The sequence below is a fragment of the Pantherophis guttatus genome, chromosome 12 (genome assembly GCF_059756535.1).
Source record: "Pantherophis guttatus breed Tessera chromosome 12, ASM5975653v1, whole genome shotgun sequence".
NCBI classification, from domain to species: domain Eukaryota; kingdom Metazoa; phylum Chordata; class Lepidosauria; order Squamata; family Colubridae; genus Pantherophis; species Pantherophis guttatus.
This window is the reverse complement of record NC_142074.1, coordinates 8,030,547-8,055,261: the sequence shown is the minus strand read 5'-3', so window position 1 is coordinate 8,055,261 and position 24,715 is coordinate 8,030,547. Positions and strand designations below refer to the sequence as shown.

General features: G+C 43.0%; 1 protein-coding gene across 4 annotated transcripts in view; it reads right to left on the bottom strand.

Annotated features, from left to right (window-relative positions):
- The window catches only part of GAB3 (GRB2 associated binding protein 3), a 93,390-nt gene that overhangs the window by 48,290 nt on the left and 20,385 nt on the right, over positions 1 to 24,715 (bottom strand). The window contains exon 1 of one of the 4 annotated variants that reach the window (XM_087877578.1): positions 14,626 to 14,769. The exons of 2 other annotated variants lie outside the window; for them this stretch is intronic. The gene's annotated coding sequence lies outside the window, so the exon portion shown is untranslated. Of the gene's footprint in view, positions 1 to 14,625; positions 14,770 to 24,715 lie in introns of those variants that run through there. One more of the 4 variants, XM_034435026.3, reaches the window with a different exon arrangement.

Below are 24,715 nucleotides of genomic sequence, written 5' to 3'. Positions count from 1 at the left end.
AACAGTTGAGCTCCCATTCCTTGCCCCTGCCCACCTAGCAGTATGAAAGCATGCAAATGAGAGTAGTTTAATAGGTACCATTTTGGTGGGAAGTTAATAGTATTCTGTGCACCTCTGGCATATAGCCACATGACCTGTTCGGACAATTCTGGCTCCCTTGGCCAAGAAACGGAGATGAGCCCCATAGAGTCAGACACAACTAGAGAGAAAAACCTTGAGGACTGGAAACCTCAATGCTTTCCCAGAAATCCCACTCAGAAGAAACAGAATTTATGTGACCTCACACAGCAGATCCAGCTTTCTTGTTCCCATTACTGAATCTCTGAACCTGGGAGGATTTAACCGGAAGCCCTGTCCATCCCATCAGCCATGTCTTTCAGCCAAGTCTCTTCTCAAGAGATCAATAAAGCTTCTTAACGTTTCCTCAAGGTCTTCTGAGACCTTAGGAACTGCTGTCCAAACCTTCCAAGATTTCACATAAGACTGCCAGCATCTTTCACAGTTTCAGTGAAATCTTGTGAAATGTTGGCGTTCTTGCACAAGATATCGAAGGATCACTAAAACCTTCAACATCCTATCACATTTTTAAGGGAGAAGTGAATCTACATGTAACTGGGAACTTGGTGAGGGCCTGCTCTTCAACAAACAGAGGTGCTTTTGCTATTAAGATTTTTGCCTGCTAACACTCATCCAAAATACAAAGCCAAAATACAACAGGTGAAAATGTTTTAAGTTTCTCCCTCCTCGGGTTTTTCTTCCCAAGGTACTAAACATCTGCAGGACTTCAGTTGCATCTGACTGGACTTGGCAAGCCAAAATCCATTGGGGAAGAGTTACAGGCAGGGTGATAAGAATTTTGTCCTTAGCTGTCCTTGTCACTGTCAAAGTGGACTAAACAAAGCAGAAAGACAAGTAGCAATGGATGGAAACTGAACGAAGAGAGAAGCAACCTAGAACTAAGGAGAAATTTCCTGAATAAGAGCAATAAAAACAATAATAATAATAATAATAAGACAATAAGACGTGGTGCCTCAGCAGGTAAGACGCTGAGCTTGTCAATCAAGTTCAGTGGTTTGAATCCCTAGTGCCGCGTAACAGGGTGAGCTCCCGTTACTTGTCCCAGCTTCTGCCGACCTAGCAGTTTGAAAGCACGAAAAAAAAATGCAAGTAGAAAAATAGGGACCACCTTTGGTGGGAAGGTAACAGCGCTCTGTGAGCCTTTGGCATTGAGTCATGCCGGCCACATGACCATGGAGACGTCTTCAGACAGCGTTGGCTCTTCGGCTTTGAAACGGAGATGAGCATTGCCCCCTAGAGTCGGGAATGACTAGCACATATGTGCAAGGGGAACCTTTACCTTTTTTAAGAACAATCAAGCAGTGGAACAACTTGTCTTGAGAATGTATGGGTGCTCCAACACTGGAGGCTTTTAAGAAGGGACTGGACAACCTTTTGTTGGAAATGGCATAGAGTCTCTTGCTTGAGCAGGTGGTTGGACTAGAAGACCTCCAAAGTCCCTTCCAACTCTGTTATTCTGTATTCTATAGATAGAAAGCAGTTTTCTCCCAGTGGCTGGGAGAAGATTCAGCACATCTATTTTGTGGTTTCTGGAAATGAGTATCTTAATGGTTTCGTGGCTTTGATGCATATCTACGTTATGCATTTTCTGACCCTTCTTTTTCCTAGCATAAGAACAGACTTCCAAGAATGATTTCAGTCAAACCACATAGAGAGCCAGTGTGACTCTGTATTAATTTACATCGACCCTTTGCAAATAGTTACAAAACCCCCACAGTGGTTAAAGAAAGGATTATAGAGTGAAACTTGCTATCTCACCGCTTCCTTGTCATCTCTATATTTTTGCTTGCTTATCTGCACCGCGTATTTGCCTCCAATAACCTGAACAGTTGCATTTACAAATTCTAATGCTAAACCTGGATCCATTTTAGGATAGGTTGCTGAGCAAGACAGAGTCTCCCTTGAAAGCAAAACAATGCAAATCTTACTTGATGGATTCTCGTCTTTTTTCCTTAAGCATCTCAAAAAACCTGGCAAGCGTGTAAGGACAAAATAGAACAAAAACCAGAAACAAGTTTGGGTTTGTGGCTTAATGTAACACAAGCTATGATTAAAAGAAGCCAACTTAGCATCGATCCATGATTAAAGTAATTGAAAGCGGGTTAAGATATTAAGAATATTCACAACTAGGCAGAACAAACCCTGATCTTACTTTTACATACAGCCAGCCCTCAAGTTCACAAACATTTATTTAATGATTATAACATCACTGAAAAAAGCAATTTATCATCGTTTTTCACTTACAACCGTTGCAGCATTCCCATGGTCACGTGATCAATATTTAGATGCTTGGCAACTGGCTCATATTTATGACGGTTGCACTGTCCCGGGGTCATGGGATCACCTTTTATGACCTTCTGACAAGCAAAGTCAATGGGGAAGCCAGATTCACTTAACAACCGTGTTAATAACTTCAACAACTGCAGTGATTCACTTAACAACTGTGGTAAGAAAGGGCATAAAATGGGGCAAAACTTACTTAACAACTGTCTCTCACTTAGCAACAGAAATTTTGGGCTCCATTGTGGTCTGAAGGATTCTGTAAATCCAGTTTATGAGCTTGATTAAAGAAAGCATCTAATCCTATGAGATGCACTTTGCACCCACTAGAGTCTAGACCCGCGATGGCGAACCTATGGCACGCGTGCCACAGGTGGCACGCGGAACCATATCTGTGGGCACGCGAGCTGTTGCCCTAGCTCATCTCCAGCGCGCATGTGTGCGCTGGCCAGTTGATTTTCAGCTGGCCCCACCCACGCCGCCCTCCCCTCCCAGGAGTCTCCATGCAGCCCGTTTTGGATGCCAGGTAAGTACAGGGCTCACGCGGAGGCTCTGGGAGGGCGTTCTGGGCCTCCAGAGGGCCTCCGGGGTGGGGGAGAGAGGCCGTGTTCACCGTTCCCAGGCTCCAAGAAAGCCTCTGGAACCTGGGGAGGGCGAAAAACGGGTCTACCGGGCCCTCTAGTAACCTTTTTGCAGTTGCATGCCAAAAGCGGGGGGAGTGTGGGGGCGTTGCACACGCATGCGCGGGGGTGCAGGGGGCATTGAATTACGGCTGCGGGCACGCAGGCGCACAACCTGCCCTGCTCCTCCTGTTTTTGGCACATGTAGTCGAATCCTTATTGCTCTGTTGCTTTGTGCCCAGATTCTGGTGGCGAATCAATCGCAGGGCACATAGTTTGCAATGTCTCTGGTTTGAACCCTTGCGCGTCTGAGTTGTAATCAGCTAACCATCCTCAGTGAGAAGATCTGGGAAAGGCCTTACCAATGAACTTGGGAAAGACTCGGTTTCTCCAGAAGAAGGCTGCAATACCAGTTCCTGGGGGATGACCACATAACGCAATGACAAGATCGCATGAGACAAGAACGGTGGCACAATTGAAACTGAATGCAACCCTCCTAAGGAAGAAAACTCTGAGCCAATTCAACAGAAAGGAACAGACCAGTCATTCACCCAGCGGCAAACTAAACCCTGGTGGAACAAATTCTCCCTACTCAGGGACAATAGATTCACTGAAAAGATGAGTTTGAATGTGGCCACGTTGGTTTGGGACCGACGGCATTTTTCTGTGTAAGCTGAAACCTTTCTGTTCAAACCATGATTGGCTTACTAATTCTGAGAGGCAGCTCCATCCATCTCAAGCAGCCCTGAGTAATTTGTGGTTCACCAAATGTGGCACTTGTGTTGTCATCAAAAGCAGTACTTCTGATAAACACCCCCCTCGCCCACACACTTTGGGGGGGTGGGGAGGTGTGCTACTGATGAGAAATATTACTCCAAAATCTGCAGGGTAAAAGGAACAGCTGAGCCACAATTCTTTAGTCTGCAGTCTTCTCCCTGCTGCAGCTCGGCAGATAATTCCGATTTTAACAGCAGGAATTTATCGCTAAGGACAATCTTGGTGACCTCCTTGTCATCTATAAAAACAAGGTGGAAACCCTCCAATATAAGATAAAGGGTTTTCAAAGAATGAGTGCATGTAATACAGGTAGACTTGACTTACAACGGTTCATTTAGTGACCATTCAAAGTTACAATGGCATTAAAAAAAGTGACTTATGACTGTTTTCCACTTACAACAATTGCAGCATTCCCCTGGTCACGTGATCAAAATTCAGACACTTGGCAACTGACTCACATTTATGATGGTTGCAGTGCTCTGGGGTCATATGACCACCTTTTGCGAACTTCTGACAGTTAATGAGGAGCCTTGGTGGCGCAGTGGACTAAAGTGCTGTTAAGTAGCACTTAGCTGCCAGCTGCCTGCAATTACTGCGAGTTCAAATCTCACCAGGCTCAAGATTGACTCAGCCTTCCATCCTTTCGAGGTAGGTAAAATGAGGACCCGGATTGTGGGGGCAATAAGCTGACTTTGTATAAAAAGAACACCGCTTAGGGGGCCCGAAAGCCCTACTAAGCAGGTATATACAAAAGTATGAAGGCTATTGCTTAACGCATTGTAAGCCGCCCTGAGTCTCCGGAGAAGGGTGGCAAATAAATCGAACCAATAAATAAATAAATAAATAAATGAGGAAGCCTGATTCACATAGCATCCGTGTTACTAACTTAACAACTGCAGTGATTCACTTAACAACTCTGGCAAGAAAGGTCGAACACGTAAAGATCAGGCAACTTTATGTGTTCTGGCAAGCAAGTCCCCACTTTTAAAGTGGGGGTGGGTGCTGCAACACTGAAGGTTTTTAAAAAGAGATTGGACAACCATTTGACTGAAATGGCATGGGGTTTCCTGCTTGAGCAAGGGGTTAGTCTAGAAGACCTCTGAGGTCCCTTCCAACGTTATTCTGCAAAACTCACTTAATAACTGTCTCACTTAGCAACAGAAATTTTGGGCTCAGTTGTGGTCTGATGTTGAGGGCTACTTCTATGTTCTAAATTTTTGTGGCGTTAGTGTCAGGGATTTCCCCCCTTACTTTTGTGACTTAAAAGCCTCATCTTTTATGTCCCCCACTTCAGGATGGCTGAAAACTACAATGTCAACTTTCAGAGATCAGAGAAGATCTTTATGGACCTCTTTTAACCTCAGAATTGTTGAATGTTGTCATTCCCCTTGGAGTGTTCAGGAGGAGGAAAATGTCCCTGGCATATTCCAAGAACTTATAAATCATTTTTATGAGCCAGAAATAAAAAAACCCCAGATCATTTAAAAAATATCACTGATGAAATCACCTCCCCCATTTGATCTGATATACATCCACGGTTAAGAAAACAAGACCGAGCAAAGACATTCTCCCATTTGTTATGCAATGAACGTTCGAAAGAAAGATAAGCAGAAGGGCTGTTATTTTGAAGATGAGCAAGGATGAGTCCATTCTTCATTGGCCAAACGAGACAAGATGTAGAATGCCAAGTAAAGGAGGGAGAAAGCTCAGAATAAAATCAGTACACCTTGAACTTTAAATTAAATCAGAATAAAACTGGAAGCAAAAGGAAAAGACCACATACTTGTCACACACTGCAGGCTCGTCTCTACCCCTTTGTATATTTTAAACACCAGGAAAGAAACAGCTGCGAAGGAGTTTAATAAACTTTCAAATTCCTTGTCTGGAGAACGTGCATACAATGGAGTGGAAAAACGATACAGCCTTTGTTGCATAATGATTTGTTTGGAAAAAGCTATACAGGATGCTGTGGGAAGGGAAGGCAACATACGTATTGAGCACATGAGCTGGTTTTATATAAATACACCAATAAAAAGTTTCAGCACCTGTGTTCATATGACAAATACCGTATGTTGAATGAATTGTTCCTGCTAGCTTTGGAACTACTGTACTTCTTTTTAAAACCAGGGCAGAAGAGCCCAGTTAGTATATGGCTGTAAAAAACAAAAAAACAGAAGGAGTCTGGTAGAACATTTTGGGACCAACAAATGTTTATTGAAAGGCTAAAACTTTATGAGCTGCTGTTTCCTTCATCAAGGACACAAGTGTGGGACTTCCGGTTGGCGCCGCCATCGTCGCAAGACGGTCCTTTCAAGACCGCCAGCCCCGCCGCCCGTAAAGAGCCGCCTCTACAGCTGAGAGGCGGCTTGAAAAACTCCGCGATCCAGAGGAATCGGGAGGAGAGCCGGCGAGACAAGGTAGAGCCCCCTACGAAGTCCCCAGACATTGCAGCATCCCCATGGTCACATGACTTATAGTTATGATTGTTGCAGTGTCCCAATGGTTCACTGCAGTTAAGTTAGTAACATGGTTGTTAAGTGAATCTGGTTTCCTGGTTTCTTTGCTTGTCAGGAGTTTGCAAAAGGTGATCATACGATCCTGGGATATTGCAGCTGTCATAACTATGAGCCAGTTTCCAATTGTCTGAATTTTGATTATGTGACCATGGAGATGTTGCAACAGTTGTAAGTATGAGGGCTACCTGTCAAAGTCTAAATGCTATGCTATATTTCAATTTTCTTCAAGACTGGCCCACAGGAACTCTTTTATCTACAGTGTTTGGGAAATACCAAGCTGCTAATCTTACTAAGTAATCATTATGAAAACAAGTAACCAGAATAAACCAGTGATATCATGTGATGGCATCAACTGGCCCCCTGCAAAATTTCCGAGGATGAGAAGAAGCATTCGGAAAATATGGTATCAGTTCCCAGCAGTGTGAATGGCTTTGCAAATTCTCCAGTGGAGGCTGCCATTGACTTTCCTGAAAAAAAACTCTCCTCTGCAATTTTCTGTAGCTTATCAAAAAACAAAAACAAAATCTATTCAGTAATCAAAGGGGGAGCTGGAGAAGCAAGAGCATAAAGAGTGCTCATTTGGGAATAGATTTTCCTTTTTTTTTTTTTTGGCAATAAATTTTATTTTGTTAAGAGCTGTGGTGGCTCCATGGTTAGAATGCAGTATTGCAGGCTAATTCTGCTGACTGCCAGCAGTTCGATCCTGACCAGCTCAAGGTTGACTCAGCCTTCCATCCATCCGAGGTGGGAGCAAGATGCCAACTCTGTAAACCACTTAGAGAGGGCTATAAAGCACCTGAAGCGGTATATAAGTCTAAGTGGTATTGCTATTTATTCAGAAGTAGAGAAATAAAGTGATCGATCATAAGTTGAGGACTACCTATATTTCAAAATACTTCTGATGCAGTGTCAGACAGATTGAAGTCATAACGATGAGAGAAAACAATCACAATTATCACTCCTATATAATTCTAAGCTAAACTTTTAAATTAAATTGTTAAACATACCATAAAGGTCCAATTTGTATGTATCACTCAGCTGCAATGTGTAGAGTGGGCTGATTCAGGGGTGAAATCCAGCAGGTTCTGATGGGAGAACCGGTAGCAGAAATTTTGAGTAGTTCGGAGAACTGGCAAATACCACCTCTGGCTGGCCCCAGAGTGGGAATGGAGATTTTGCAATATCCTTTCCCCAGGAGTGGTGCAGGAATGGGGATTTTGCAGTATCCTTCCCCTGCCACGCCCACCAAACAACACCATACCCACGAAGCCACTACCCAGAACTGGTAGCAAAAATATTTGGATTTCACCACTGAGCTGATCTATCACGTTAAAACCAAATCACCCTATGATTTAGTGCATCCTGATTAAACAAGACAGGAAACACAACTAGTTGAGCTGAAACTAGCAATAGCAATTGCACTTAGATCTGGGGTGTCAAACTCGCGGTGTCACATTGTCATCATGTGATGTATCATGACTCCCCCCCTTCCCTAAATCAGGGGTGGACGTTGCCAGCGCATGACCCATCCAGCCCACGGGCCGTGACACCCCTAACTTAGACTTATATACCACTTCATAATGCTTCACAGCCCTCTCTAAGCAGTTTACAGAGTCAGCATGCTGTCCCCAACAATCTGGATCCTCATTTTACCGACCTCAGAAGGATGGAAGGCTGAGTCAACCTTGAGCCGAACTTGAGGATTGAACTTGTGGCAGTTGGCAGAATTAGCCTGCAACGCTGCATTCTAATCACTGCGCCACCGCAGCTCATAATCTACTTCATTATAAGACTAAATTAACAGAATCTTGCAAGTCTGAAAGTACAAAACTTCCCACTGCCACTTCTGTTTGATCTCTTCAGGCTAGTCCTTCCTAAGTTTCTTCCTCCAAGCCATGGGTCTCCAACCTCAGCAACTTTAAGACTTGTGGACTTCAACTCCCAGAGTTCCTCAGCCAGCTTTGCTTTGCTGGCTGAGGAACTCTGGGAGTTGAAGTCCACAAGTCTTAAAGTTCTCAAGGTTGGAGACCCCTGCTCTAAGCACTAAGCCACTGGGGGCTCCTGCCTCTCTTCTCTGATTGTTTCCTGGGCAGCATCTTTTCCCCTGGAACCCCAAGGTCATCCACACATTCCATTACATCAGCCAACATGTCTCAAAGATGCTTTTTCAAGAAGGCAACTGGACTATGGGGTTTTTTTTCCCCCTTGAGGAAGAAGTTTCTCTTCTCATCCAATTGCTTTTTTTTGAAAAAGCACCTTTGAGACAACCATGACGTGGATGACTGAGAATCTCCATAGACCATCAGTCAGCATGTATCACAAAAGGCCCATTTTTTTCCTCCCAGGTGTAATTTTAGAAGGAAATAAGCCTATGTACAGCATCAAATCCCTTGTCCCATTATCTTGGTATGGTTTCCATACTTCAAGGGTTGGTTCAGAGTTTTTTTTTCCCAGAGTTTTCCGTCCCAGTGAGATCTTCTACTTGGGACGGAGGTGTCCTAATCTCAAGATACGGCTGTTTTCAAAGCATCCCGCCAGGGCTAATAAAACTAGAGTTATTCACCTGTGACCTTCGGAAGATCTGCAGGTGGACCACACCTATTGCAGGAACAGCACAGAGAGCCCAGAGTATAAAAAGTAAAAAAAAGAGAAAATGTAGCTTTCTCTTTTTATATCCAATGAACTCCTTGCTTCCTCTCTTCCCTGGCTTCTAGCAGAATGTAAAGGACGTATGTGAACACTTCAAGGGCATGTTCAACAAAGACAATATAGTTTATAACTGCTGTAAAAAACATCCAAAGCTGCTTCTTTACACTCGCTTTATTTATTGATCAGATTTGTGTGGCTGCCCATATTACAGAAAGTGACTCTTGGTGGTATACTCTTTAGCACAGGGGTGTCAAACTTAAGGCCCGGGAACCGGAGCCGGCCTGCGGGGTGCTTAGATCCAGCCTGCGGGGCCGCCCGGGAAACAGTGAAACACTGTCCCACAGTGCCTCTGTCAGCGAAAAGGGAGCGGCCCTCCTGAGAAAATGTATGGCCTTCCTGAGCTCCGTTTTCAGCTGCAACGGCCTCCTGCAGCATTCTGGGATGCCGTCGCTGCAGGAGGCCATCGCAGCTGAAAACGGAACCTGGGAAGGGTGCCCCCAACACAAATGACGTTAAGCTGGCCACACCTACCCAGCCCCCGAGGTCAAACACAACCCTGATGCGGCCCTTAATGAAATCGAGTTTGACACCCCTGCTTTAGCACGTGAATTGTCTTTCTTCTCCTGCAGTGATAGCGTCATTGATACAGACAGTCCTCAACTGATGACCAAAATTAGGACCAGAATTTCCATTACTAAACAAGGCAGTTGTTAACTGAGTTGCACCCAATTTAACAACTTTTCTTGCCAGAGTTGTTGAGCGAATCTTTAAGTGAATCTGGCTTCTCCCGTTGACTTTGTCAGAAGCAGGCTGAGAAGTTCGTAAATGGAGATCAGAGGATCCCAGTGATAATTACGTGCCACATGTCAAGCACCCAAATTTTAATCACGTAACTCTAAGGATGTTGTGATGGTCATGTTTTCAACGCTTTACACTTTGAATGGTTGCTAAACCCACGTTTGTAAGTCGATGACTACCTGTGCAGGAAGCAGAAAGCTGGTGAGGAAGAACAGGCGAGGGATCTAGAAAGTTTAGCACATCAGCCCCTCGCCTGGACCTCTTTCTCTGCCCATGTTGCTATTGCTGGCAAAGGCTGCAGCCTGATGTTTTTTGACCTTTTGCTATTCTCGAGATAGAAACGGGAATTGTCTGGGAATTGGAATAACTTCCGCCTATTGTGTAGGGAGGGCTGGCCTGGCGTGATAGATAGCTGGCTCTGTCAGGCTGGCTTCAGAAAGGAGAAAGGAGTTACTGGGTGACTAATTGCAAAGAAACCCAGGGAACACACAGGAGGAAGCCTCAGCGTTCACAACTGTGGCCCTGATGGATGCAGAATACAGAACAGAATGCGGAATAACAGAGTTAGAAGGGACCTTAGAGGTCTTCTAGTCCAGAGTTCCCCAACGTTTCCGGCTTTTGTGGATTGACCCGGTGTGTGTGTGTGTGTGTGTGTGTGTGTGTGTGTGTGTGTGTTTCTTGCAAAAGGCCAGCAAGCACGCACATACAGCTCCATTTACACACACAGTTGTCATTTACATTATGACAACTGTCATAAAATGCAACCACGTGACAATGGGATGCTATGTTGTCGTCTTCATCAGACGTTCAGTCATGTCCAACCCTCGGCCACTTGGGGATCAGCACTCTGCATGCCCCTCTGTCTTGCACTGCCTCCGTCAGATCCACCATGGTCATCCCGGTGGCATCCTTTATAATGTCCAGCCAGCGGGTACTAGGATGGCTCCTTCTCCTTTTACTGCTCTCAGCATGTTTGATTTTTTGAGCGAATCTGTTCTCACCACATGTCCAAAGTATGGCAGCTTCTGTTTGGCGATCTTGGCTTCAAGCGGCGTTTTTGGTGAGGTTTGGTCTAGGACTTCTTTGTTGGTGCTGCAAATGTGGCTAGTTGCTGTGTAAGTGAAGCTATATTGTTCTTCTTGGAATTATAATGTTATATATTTCAGTAACCTCCACCACTCAGTGGAAACATGCAAGTTCACTCATACCAAACTAAATAAAGGGTAGTAATTGTTTTTAAAGAATGAGAACTAGCCACAAACAGTATAATGCAGCATAAGTGCAATGAAATGACCACCCATCATCTTAAATGTTATGAAAACTCCACTATGACTCACAAACCTAGTGGCTGTCTCGCCAGACAGAACTTTTTCATGAACTCTTGAGACATGTTAGTCTTCTTCTTCCCCAAAGCTGAAGCCTGCAAGATACAGTATGTATGGACAACACGTCCCAGAGTTCTGGGCCAACAGGTCCTTCTGCCTCTGGAAGGTGCCCTTGGGGGGCAGGCTGATGTAGGGGCATGGACAAGGTGTCACGTTGCAGGAGCAGCCTCGTGCTGATGAACTGAGTCCACTGAACTCATGTTCTCCACAAATAAAGGAACTAGCAACCCTCCAAACACACAGGAAAAGCCGTCTCCATGGAGGAGCGAAAAAGATGGGCCACATAAACAGCAGCAGAAAATCAAGAGCTGGTTGTCTGTAACTATAACAACAGCAAAAAGAAAGTAAACAATGAAGTATTTTGAGTAAAGAATACAACGCAGGAGAGGTTTTGGATCATTAACCTTTACAACAGTTAAGGAGCACTTACGAAAGTCTAGCAGCAGCACAGCTTTCAGCGCTTGGAATATGCACCTACACCCACACACAAAGAGAGAGGAAGTTGTATTGTTGTTAAATGCTTGCCTGCCTTTAGTGCTGGAGGGGAAGATTCCATAATAGCTAATAAATTCTCCTTTGGAGGCCAGCAATTTAACACATGAGTAAGTAGGCTTTTGTTAACCAGGATCCAGTTGAACATTTGGAGGCAAAGATAGAACAGAAAAATAATAGAGTCGAAAAGGACCTTGGAGGTCTTCTAGTCCAACCCTCTACTCAAGCAGGAGACCCTACACCATCTCACACAAATGGTTGTCCAATATTTTCTTGAAAACCTCCAGTGATGGAGCACCCACAATTTCTGAATGCGAGCCATCCCACTATAATACCAGATATGTTGGAATGGCCAAGATATTGTTTTATTTCCTTTGATCTTTTTGGAAGGAGGAGTTACAGAATTGTATCTTGAGATAACTTTTTTGGATGTTACTCTATCTCAAATGAAAGGAAACTCTTTTATCTGTTCGACAACCATATTTGTTTGGTACCCTAGTTTTAATAAAAGTATCTCACCAAGCTTTGGGATAATCTAGGAACAATGGAAGAACACAACATGTGATTCAGCTGGAATTGCATTCTAACATCCTATCATTTCTGTTTGGGAGCAGGAACCTGGTTATCAAGCTATTTTCAGGACCACCTTCTTCAACTAGAATTGACCCAGAAACCCCACAGGAAAAATGGTTAGTAGTTCCCTACCATGACAATGAGGGGTGGGATCAAGGCTAAGAGGAGAAACTTCTCAGTTGTGTTCCTTATTTGAAGAATAGCTTTTCCTAAGAACTTCATTTTGTCCAGGTATTTTGACGCTCCAGAAACTAGCACAACTGATCTTTTTGCTAGGATAGTGCCACGAGAATTCTTAGTGGTTATTCATACAGATAGTCCTCAACTGAACCCCAAATTTACACTGCTAAGCGAGAAATTTGCTCAGTGAGTTTTGCCCCATTTTATGACTTTTCTTGCCACATTTGTTAAGTAAATCACTGCAGCTGTTGGATTAATAACATGGACTGCCTGTATGTAAGTTTCTCCCCTTTGTGGAGACTGATCCAAACGTTTCAGGAATGATTCTTTAGGGACCCATCAGGATTGGATTGTCCATTTTGGAGGAAACTGGCAAGTTCTAAAAACTAGATCATCCCAGTTTCTACATCTCCCACTGTAACCCCTTAACCTCTCCTTGTCCATATCTCACTTCCTACATGGCTCTTTCCCTTTCAAGCCATCTATTGAGCCCCAACAACACAATCACTGAAGTCTCCAGATGAAAAACGACCCTCAGAAGTCTTCCCTGACAGTCCTTCCGCTGTTCCCCCAATCGCCATACTTATGATTCATGTCTGCAGCCACCAGCTATTAACACTGCCCTATCTAGCTATTTCTGGAAATGAGGGCCCCAAATATGTAAGGCAGCATATTAACTGCCAATATAACTATAGAAATGACATCAACAAACACAAGCATGCTGATCCTGAGGTCAAGGAAAGAGCAGGCTTGAAATAACTCATTTTTAAATCAACAACAACACAAACAGCCCATATCCTGTGCAGGAGAACACCAGCTATCGAAAACGCTCTTGTGTAGTGTTTTATACCAGCCTACTCGAATCCAGCATCTGCCCATCATCCCCAGCCAACTTTTCTTTTATGCAAATGTCTGGCCTGACTAACAGAGTTATTCTAGTTCATGAGCTGTTGGTCCAGGTCTACAAAAGAACTTCCCCTCTCGCACGCGGTCATCTTTGAAAAAAGGAAAATCTATAATAATTAGTCCTTGATTTATGACCACAGTTGAGCCCAACATTTCCTGTGCTAAGCAAGACAATTGCTAAGTGAGTTTAGCCCCATTTTTACGACCTTCCTTGCCACAGTTATTAAGTGAATCACTGCAGTTGTTCAGCTAGCAACACGGTGGTTAAGTGAGTCTGGTTTCCCCATTGACTTTGCTAGTCAGAACGTGGCAAAAAGTGATCACATCACCCCGGGACACTGTCATAAATATGAGTCAGTTGCCAACATCCATGGGGATGCTGCAATGGACATAAGTGTGAAAAATGGTCATGTCACTTTTTTCAGTGCCGTTGAAACTTTGAATAGGTTGTACGATGAGGATTACCTGTATCCACAACAGCAAACTTCCTTGTCTCTTTTCTCCAAGCAATCGGCCCAAAAGTCCTACCCAACCTTGCAAATACTGAATGTTTATAATTCTTAGTGCTTTCAGCATTAAGTATGTCACAAAAAAAACCAGAGAAAGGTAGATTAGCTTCTTCTGCGTCACCCAAGCATTACCCCCAGGAGAACATGCATTTGCTCAGCAGGAGACAGACCCAACCCAACTGCGTCATAAAATCCCAGGAAGTTATTTTCCCAAAGATGTTTGCATGCCCAGCATACAAAATACACAACTAAATAGATGCAAAGAGTCAAAACAAATCCTTACATTTAGTTGGAATCAACATAAACCTTAAGGCATCTGGGTTTTTAAAAAAAGGAAAGCACCATCAAAGTTTATGGAGAAATGTGGATGCCAAATCATTTCCCGCTAAGATATGGCTTCTTCTTAAAGTTCACTATGATTTTAGTGATGATTTTATATTTAGGTATGTTTGTTGACAAAAATTCTACATGGTTAGACTGTGATAAATAGATAAAGAGGGATAAACCTGGTAGAAAGCTAGTCTTCCATATATTTGGCAGTGTTTTTACCCAGCAAGTTTCTTTTAGTAGGAATTCTGGGAGTTGAAGTCCACCAGGCTTAAAGTTGCCAAGGTTGGAGACCCCTGATCTATATATACCATGCTGGCTGAGGAATTGTGGGAGTTGAAGTCCACAAGTCATTAAGGGGCCATAGTTCCCCACCTCTGATCTATGTGGTCACTAGAAGGTTGAAAACAACACATATTTCATGGAGCAACCACAAAAATCATCCATGAAATAAATCCCTTTTAATTTCCCCTTTCCAGTTGCCAGAATAAAAAAACAGATCCTGAGCTTCTCCATCTGCAGAACGTGGCCCTACCCCTTTGCCTCATCACCCTGGAGACCCGTGGGCGTGGAACGTGGCCATCAAGGTTCTCTGCCTTTGCCAAGTCTCAAGCAAGTGGAGTTCTCCGGAGGGGGAAGGAACGGGAACCCGTCATCTACTTCTCATCAACACGAGGATGTAGACAGACCAGCTTCAACTTCCCAGCAGGCCTTGTGCGAACAGACACAAACACGTCAACAAGATGTTTCTTGGAATTCTTAACCCAAATTTCCACGGAAGGGTTGTTGTTGCAAAACTGATAAACTGAAGCTTAAAAAATAAGAAGGGGGCGGGGCTGTTGTTTTTATCAAATTGCTCTTTCAAAAGGTTGCAACTTTAAAAAAAAACAAAAAACAAAAAACCAGCCAGCTCAGTCCAGTTTGCCCTGATAGTCATTTAGTCATTGTCTAATACCTTCTCCGTTTCTCTCTGTCCCTCCCTTTCTCTCTCTCTCTCTTTCTCTGCATCAGCATATAACAGAATTAGGGCTCAGCAGAAATTCCCAGATGTTCTCTTCCAGGCAAAAAGCCGCTGGGTTCATAGTTCCCACTGCAGTTTTTTTGGTTAAATTAACTGGAAAACAAATTCCGTACAAAGTAAAAAGTTGAAATATCGGAACAACTGCAAAAATCTGTAATTTGGTAAACTCTGTGAACCAGATTTGCATATGAATGTTTCTCTTACAGGTGGACCTCAATTTACAGCCGTCATCGGGACCAGAATTTCTGCTGCTAAGCAACACAGTTGTTAAACAAGTCACACGTGATTTATGACCTCTTTTTTGTCATGGTTGCCAAGCAAATCGCTGCAGTTGTTAAGTGAATCATGAGGTCGCTAACTGAATCTGGCTACCCCCACTGACTGCTTCTCAGAAGTCAGTTGGCAAGGTCACAAATGGTGATGATCACACAATCCTGGAATGTTACAACCATCACAAATATACACACCAGTTGCTAATCGCCCAAATTTTAATCACGTGACTAAGGGGGATGCTATGATGGTCCTTAAGTGTAAAGAACTGTTGTAAGTTATTTTTTTCAGTGCCACTGTAGCTTTGAATGGTCACTAAATGAACAGATGTAAATCAAGAACTAACTTTATTTCATCCCTGTGTCTTTGTTTTGGGAAATTATAAATTTGGAAGGAAATCACCACTAAAGTTACCATTTGCATTTTCTGTTTCTAACTACAGTCTCTCTCACTTTGCAGGAACTGAGCGATGAACACTTATCTCTTATTTTGCAATTTTCGTCTCTTGATCTGCGGGTGCTACTTCTAGTTGTCTGGGTGTTTCCCTTTTTCTTTTAGTCAGCAAAACAAACAGCCACCATGTTCATTAGCAAAGCAACTTTAAAAAAAGAAAAGAAAACACCCACAACAAAGCCAAATATTTGCACCAACCACAATGATCAAAGGGAAACAGCAGAAAGCTCACACCTGTGGCTGAAAAACAAGACAAAACAAAGCAGTTGGTCCCTGGGGGGGGGGGAGGGGACACAACAATTTGTAAGCATAAACAAGTGGGAAGAGATTGGCCTGAGATGGTTTAGGGGATGGAGGGCAGGCATGGGCTACTTGAGGGACCGCCTCACTCCACAGGGATTGGCCCCTGCCACTCGTGACGCAGAGGCGGCCTGTGGAAGGTCCCGTCAGCTGGATTATTCCGTCTGGCGGGGTCTAGGAGAACCTTCTCTGCTGTTGCTGCTGCTCTCTGGAGCATCTTGACTCCCCCAATGTGAACATGGCCCCCAACCCTCCTATCTTTTCATAAGGACTTAAAGACGTGGCCCTGATTGGGGCCCCAGTGAGGGATCAGCGCAATAGAGGTGGCGGATTGAGTAATAACAGATCCCAACTCCCCTTCCCCCACCCCATGTGTCCTTTAATGCCTGATTTTAACATTTTATGTTTTAGCTGCATATGTAAGTGTAAGCCCCTCCCCCCGTTAACCCTGTGGTAAGATGGGCAGCCAATAAATTAAATTAAATAAATAAATAAATAAATAAATGTAATACATAAATAAATGGAAGGAAGGAAGGAAGGAAAAGAAAAGAAAAGAAGGAAGGAAGGAAAAGAAAGAAAGAGAGAGAGAAAGAAAAGGAAGGAAGGAAAAGAAAGAAAGAAAAGGAAGGAAGGAAAAGAAAGAGAGAGAGAAAAGGAAGGTAGGAAGGAAAGAGAGAGAGAGAGAAAGAAAGAAAGAAAGAAAGAAAGAAAGAAAGAAAGAAAGAAAGAAAGAAAGAAAGAAAGACAGACAGACAGACAGACAATCCATCAAAAGGAGCATGGGCTTGTTTGCATCGTTGTGGGCCATCATCTGGATTTTTCTGGTACTCTCACCCCAGATGTCCTGGGGGCATGTGAGATGGGGTCCGTGTCTCAAGTAAAGCAACTGGGATGTAAACATTACTGGAAATAGCTTTAGTGGTTTTGAAGAAAGTGCGACAGAGAACAGAAAGCTTATGAAGCCGAAGCCCGTGCAGCTTCTTTCTTTTCTGCCAAAATAAAAACTGTGCTGCTAATTTCAGCTTCTGCAAAAAAATTGATTGGGAGCAAAGACCAAACCAACAGAGCAAGGTATCCATAACAGCTATCCATAACAAGCTGAAATTTCTTCCCGGTGATAATATGTGCGATGACATCACAACCCGACCTCCATCTCTTGCAAATGATGGAAGAACACATGAGCTTGCTTGAACCAGCAGTGTCAACCCAGGCCAGATGGCTGATCTGACCTTGCAAAGGAAGTCCCAATATTTTTTTTAACTCTCTGACTATGACTGCACATCTCCCTATGTTTAAACATGGCTGGAATATGCCACAATTCGTTTGTATAGCAAGCTGAGCTGTAAACCATGATTTATAAACTGCATTCAGACTTATCATGTTCTGTGAATCATGACTCAGCAGCTGAGGAAAACACTCCTCCTTATCTATTGCTTGCTGAGAAAGGAAATTTGAATAGCTCGCAAACAGCTTTTGAAATGCAGTCAAGGCTGCAGAGAGCTAGCATCTGCAAGTAAGTTATCCAATTTCACATCAATTGTATCACTTATGTCAACGCTATTGCCTCTCGTTTAACAGGCACCAGTCTACAAACCATAAATATATAAAACTATGATCAAAACTTAATACATATACATCAAGAAGATGCATTAAAGATACATCAAGATACAAACCTGACATGTATCGAAAGCTACAACTAAGAGGGGGGCCAATGTATTTACCAAAGCACCAGAAGGCAACACAAGAAACAATGGATGGAAACTAATGAAGGAGAGAAGCAACCTACCGTGTTTCCCTGAAAATAAGACCCTGTCTTATATTTTTTTTGAACCCTGAAATAAGCGCTTGGCCTTATTGCCATGCACTCAAAAGCCCGATTGGGCTTATTATCAGGGAATGTCTTATTTGGGGGGAAACAGGCTAGAACTAAGGAAAAAATTCCTAACAAAATTCCACAGATCAACCAGTAGAACAAATTGCCTTTGGAAGTTGTGAGTGCCCCATCACTGGAGGCTTTCAAGGAGAGACTGGGCAGCTGATTGTCAGAAATAGTATAGATCTTCTGCACGAGCAGGGGGTTGGTCTTGATTTATTTATTTATTTATTTTATTTTATTTTTGAATTTGTATACCGCCCTTCTCCCTGAGGACTCAGGGCGGTGAACAGCCAAATAAAAACATCAAATACAAATATTAAAACACAGTTAAATATATATATATAGATTTGGCCCCATTAATTAAAACGATAAACAAACAAAACAATTAAAAAACCCTTAAAAAGAAATTAAGCCAGCCCGGCTTGTTGAAAAAAGAAAGTTTTAAGGGCACGGCAGAAGGCACTGAGGTCATGGATTCTCCTTATCTCTGGGGGCAACTGATTCCAGAGGGTGGGTGCCCCCACAGAGAAGGCCCTCCCCCTGGGGGTCACCAGCCTGCATTGTTTGGCTGATGGCACTCCGAGGAGGCCCTCTCTGTGGGAGCGCACGGGTCGGTGGGAGGTCGTCGGTAGCAGCAGGCGGTCTCGAAGATATCTAGGTCCTATGCCATGGAGCGCTTTAAAGGTGATAACCAACACCTTGAAGCGCACCCGGAAGACCACCGGGAGCCAGTGCAGCTCACGCAGGAGCGGTGTTACATGGGAGCGCCACGCTGCTCCCGTCACTACCCGCGCTGCTGCGTTTGATGACCTCCAACCTACCTTCCAACTTTGTTATTGTTACTGCTGCCTAATCAAAATAGCAGAATTGTCACAAAGTCTTCAAAGTCAACCCAACACATTTTTCAACCAATGCCTAACAATGGAGAAAGTATCTCTGTATGGTCACTGGGAACTGAAAACAACTTGATGGTGCATAATCAATCAATCAAGTGTTCACATCACACTATGCCTCAACAGAAACACCATATATTGTATATGATGGCTTTGCATGGTAGCCAAATACACACAGTCTGTTAAAACCATAGCTTTTGATTGGTTGGTTGATTGATTGATTAGCCCTTGGGCCATATCAAGGTACAAAGTTCCAGAAACAAATTATTATTAAAATTTGATAAAAGCAATTTAAAATGGAATTGGAATAAAATACGATTTAAAATTACATTGGAATAAAATACAGTCTAAAATGAAATTGGAATAGAATACAATAATTTAAGATAAAACATGATAAAATTATATTTCAGCATCACTCCTGCAACCTATCCCAATCGGTCCCACATATGCAGATCTCAACTGAACCATTTTGCTTAAGTACTGTGCTGTATTAAATGTTATTTTTAGATTCTGGCCACACATAAAGTAAGTTGTTTTGATATGGGTATCCCAATGTCCCAATGGGACATTCGTTTGGTATATAGACTGAGGTACCTGTAAAACGATAGCTGATTTCCTATAACATGAGGAACATGGCCATTTGGCCTTGTGTGTGTATGTGTGCTATGGTGTTTGCTTTTTAAAAAACCAAATCTGCTCAATCTATTCTAGGGATTAAACTACTCAATGTTGAGTTTCCCACCCCAAGTGGAACCTCCACACACACACACCAGTATCATTATTCAGAAATCACAAAACCCAAATCTGGTATCAAGATAGCAAACCAGGCTTTGGAGATGTAGGAGGAGTGGCAGAACCTGGGGTGGAGCCAAAAGAGGAATCAGCCTAGAGTCGCTACATAGCCACAAACAGACTAAGTGCAACCCCTCCATTGGCCTTCATCGAATGCCAAAATAGTGCTAGCTGTTAACTGAGTAATATAAAAATATAAAATAGTGTTTTGAATCAGAATTAGAATAGAGCTGGAACGGACCTTGGAAGTCTTCTGGCCCAGCGCCCCGCTCAAGCAGGAGATCCTATACCAGTGATGGCTAACCTTTTTGCCGCCGCGTGCCAAAAGTGGGGGGAGCGTGGAGGATTGTGGGTGTGTGTGCCCACATCCATAATTCAATGCGCCCCGCCCTCCCGTGCATGCGCACGTGCCCTCCCCACACTTCCCACTGCTTTTGGCACACGATGGCACGTGGGAACGGTAGGCCCGCTTTTCCCCCTCCCCAGGCTCCAGAGGCTTTCTAAGAGCCTGGGGAGGGCAAAAACAGCCTTCCCCATCCCCCCGGAGACCTTCCAGAGGCTGGAAACAGCCAGTTTCCCGACTTCCAGTGGGACCGGAAGGCCTGAAAATCAATTGGCTGGTGCACGCATGCACACTGGAGCTGAGCTAGGGGAACACTCGCGTGCCCACCAATATGGCTCCGCGTGCCACCTGTGGCACCCGTGCCATAGGTTCGCCATCACGGTCCTATACCATTTCAATCAAATGACTGTCCAGTCTCTTCTTAAAAACCTCCAGTGATGAAGTACCCACAACTTTGAGTAGATTTCTGCGCATGAGCCCCAGAACTTCAAATGTGCCCTTGGTGGGCAACAGGAGAAGAAAAAAAAAGAGTTTTTTTCCTCATACATCTATCTCCTTTCCTAACCGTGTGATCAAAAAACCTATAAGGAAAATCAGCATAGTGGTTTCAAGTCCCCATTAGCATTTATCTACAGTTGTTTTGTTAACTATTCTTTCTTTTTCAAAATTCGTTTATCATACTTTCCTCTTCAAATTTCAATTCCTGGAGGAGAGAGAAGAATGAGAACCCTGTTCAGTGACCCTTATGCATGACACAACCGTTCTCTGCCTGTTAAGCAATTTGACATTGCACTCAAACTAAGCCTCAGATTAACTGGAAGGCTGGTTCAACCCTCAACCACACACGTGTGAAATTGTCTGATAAATAAGGACCGTTCCTTCTTGATATTTTGAGTAAGTGAAAATGCCTCTTTCGGCATTCAAATTAACGTCGGTCTAACCTGAGGTAAAACAAATTAAATTTACCCCAACTTTTTTTCAAATCAGGGCCTTGTTTTTTTTCATATATTTTACTTTTTCGATTTTAAACCAGGGTCATCCAACCTTGCCCACTTTTAAGACTTGTGGACTTCAACTCCCAAAATTTCCCAGGGAATTCTGGGAGTTGAAGTCCATAAATCTTAAAGGGGCCATGATTGGACATTCCTGTTTTAGATTTACATAGAAAAATTCTGAATCTGAGAAGTCAACATTATACTTCCTTCTGTGGATGAGGGAAGATGTGAGCAGAATTGGGGGAATTCCAAAACGTATGGAAATTCCCCCCTGAAAAAAAAAACCTTTTTGGGGGGAAAGACCGCTTGTGGGATGGGGAAACACCTCACAAAGAGTCCAGTGAAGACTGGAGTGGCCAAAGATTGCTGGTTAACAGCTAGAGGAAAAGATGAAGGAAAAGATGAAGGAAAGAATGAAGCCTCCTGGAAAATTAGATGTGCTTTTTCACTGCAAATGAAAATAGTTTGTATACTGGTGACAAAATGACAGTAGTAACCAGGGGGAAAGTTGGCTATTTCTATCATGTGCGTGAAGCATCTGCTCTTTGGAGCTGCGTCTGGCAGACCATCTGGGAAGCAAAACCCATGTAAGAAACAAGAAAGGAACATCTCTTTCCTCACTTGTGTACTGCTTCTCTTCCTAGCATGCCATCCCTTAGTTAGTCTAACGTTTTGTCTGGGTCAAGTAGAGGCCATGCTTTTCCCAGGGACATTCTGTGGAAGCAAAAGTTGACTTTAAAGAAGTCAGATAGAAAGAGTGTTGATGCTTTTGAACTTTGGATTGGAGAAGATTTCTAAGAATACAGTGAACAATAACAACAACAACAACAAAAACAATGGATCATCAAACAAATCAACCCAGAGAATGACCAAGCTCAAATTATCTTGCTTTGGGCCCATTATATGAAGACCCAGCTCTTTGGAGAAGGCTGTAAAATTGGGAAAGGTGGAAGGAAAGAGGATGCCCAGTAGCAAGGTGGAGGACTCAATTACAGTAATGATGACAGCACCGTTTGAAGACCTGAAGGGACAGGTTAGGAACAGATCATCACATGGAGATTCCTAGGGATGACTAAGAGTCAACATCAATTTGATGGCACGTAATTAATCAAAAGTGGAGGGCACATCATCCCACTCCAGAACAGAGAAGCATAACATGTTTCAAGCCAAGGTTCATACAGGTCGTTTGGGAGCCATTCAGCATAAGACTGGAAGAGAACAATGGTCTTCCAGTTAGTGGGTGAGACCAAGACAATTAAAAATTTAATTTGGTTTTATTTCATTCCATCTGAATTAAATGTAAATCCCTTTAAACAAGATAAGGCTTCCTTTCCCCCTTTTGTTATAATAAAATTATGGTTTGCCTGCAGATTTTTGAGAGGCGGGAATGATCTGCCCACAAAGCTATGAACTACTATTCCAAAATTAGTAGTATGTTAAAATAATTTGCATTTATCTAGCAACTTCTCTTTAATTTCAGGAAAAAGAATTTGCTTTTGAATGTTTTGGTCAAATGGAAAGATAAATTTTAATAAGGGAAGGAAGGAAGGAAAGAAAAAAGAAAGAGAAGAAAGAGGGAAGGGAGATGGGAAGGAAGGAAAGAAAAAAGAAAGAGAAGGAAGATGGAAGGGAAGGGAAGGGAAGGAAGGAAGGAAAAAAGGAAAAAAGAGAAGAGGGAAGGGAGGGAGGGAGGAAGGAAGGAAAGAAAGAAAAAAAGAGAAGAAAGAGAGAAGGGAAGGGAGCCTTTCCATTTTGATGAATTGAAATAAGGCCTATTCTGTTAAATGCAAGGGAACTACACACGGAAAATGCTACATACACCCTTTTATATTTTTGTTTTGTTTCAAAGAATGCCATTCATTCGCACACCAATTTTAACATTACTGCTGCAATATTCATCAGCGGTTTTAATAAATACAAGACTGACACTTCTCCCAAGTTGTCTCTCTGCAGATAGCTTGAGATGGCTATTCCTAGGACGCCTGGCTAGCCTGAAATCCAAATATAGCCCCCATAGATCTGGCGGTCACCATCTTGGGGACAGTGTGGATGTAATTGTAATTGTTATTTACAACTGGTGTTTCTGAAACTCAGCAGTTCTATGGAACAGGCTGTTCAACCTCAACGCAGCACCAAACGGAAAGCTCAACCAGATTGCCTTTGACTGATGGAGAAACATCCTACTAGTGAAAACAGAAATTGCTTCCATTGTGGTGTGTCTTTCCAGGAAACCCAAGAAGTTGTTAATCCCAACTTTGTGGTGACTAATGCCAACTTCATCTATTTTGAAGGCATATCTATGTATTTTGTAGGTAGCTCATTTGTTTACAATCAATTAATCAGAATAGAGCCGGAAGGGACCTTGAAGGTCTTCTAGTCCAGTGCCCTGCTCAAGCAGTAGACCCAAAAAGGACTATCTTTCTTTGTAACTAGGATAGCCCAACTGATGTAGTGGAAACTGAGGCCCACCTTAGCTTTTTCTAGCCAATTCTGTAAAGATTGCAATACTTCTTATACTATTAAATGTTGAACCACCAATAAACAGTCAAGCTATTCTCCAAATTACCTGAAGGCAGGACAAGAAGCAACAGGTGGAAACTAATGAAGGAGACAAGCAACCTAGAACTAAGAAGAAATTTCCTGACAGTGAAAACAATTAATTAGTGGAATGACTTGCTTCAACAATGGAGGTTTTTAAGAAGAGACTGGGCAACTATTTGTCTGAAATGATACAGGGTTTCCTGCCTGAGCAGGGGTCCCTTCCAACTCTGCTATTCTGTTCTGTTCTGTTCTGTTCTATTTGTCCAAACATTCAACATTTGTTGCAGATGAACCTCCAAGAAAACAAACAAGATGACATGTTACTGTAAATATGTAACAAATACTAATGAGAATAGCCCCCAACCACCAATAAATTCATGAGATTAGCCCCCAACCACCAACAAACAATTCTACTCATAAAGCACAGCAGAAATCGAGTTGGAAAGATTCCTTACAATCACCTTCGCTTGTCATTTGCTGTACCTCCTACAATTAGGACTCTCATGGAAAATTCTTAAATACTTGGCTTATCCTGACAACCCACAGCAAGATTTGCAATACCGGTAGTCCTCGATTTATGACCCCAATTGAGCCCAGAATTTATGTTGCTAGGTGAGACATTGGTTAAGTGAGTTTTGTCCCATTTTATGACTTTTCTTGCCATGTTTGTTAAGTGAATCACTGTGGGTGTTGTTAAATTAGTAATATGGTTGTTAAGTGAATCTGGCTTCCCCAATGACTTTGCTTGTCAGAACATCGCAAAAGATGGTCACATGACCCCGGGACACTGCAACCGTCCGAAATATGAACCAGTTATCAAGCATCCGAATTCTAATTATGTGGCCATGGGGATGCTGCAATGGTCATCAGTGTGAAAAATGGTCTTAAGTCACTTTTTCCAGTGTCATTGTAACTTCGAATGGTCACTAAATGAACTGTAGTAAGTCGAGGACTACCTGTAGTACCACTAGAACTATGAATCACAGAGATGCACAATCTGAACAAACCTACCACAAAGCTTCACTATGGGCCAATGCCATATTATAAGGCACAGGAACTTACAGAATCTTATAGAATCTGGAGTGGAGTGGAGTGGAGTGGAGTGGAATGGAATGGAATGGAATAGAATAGAAAACAGAAC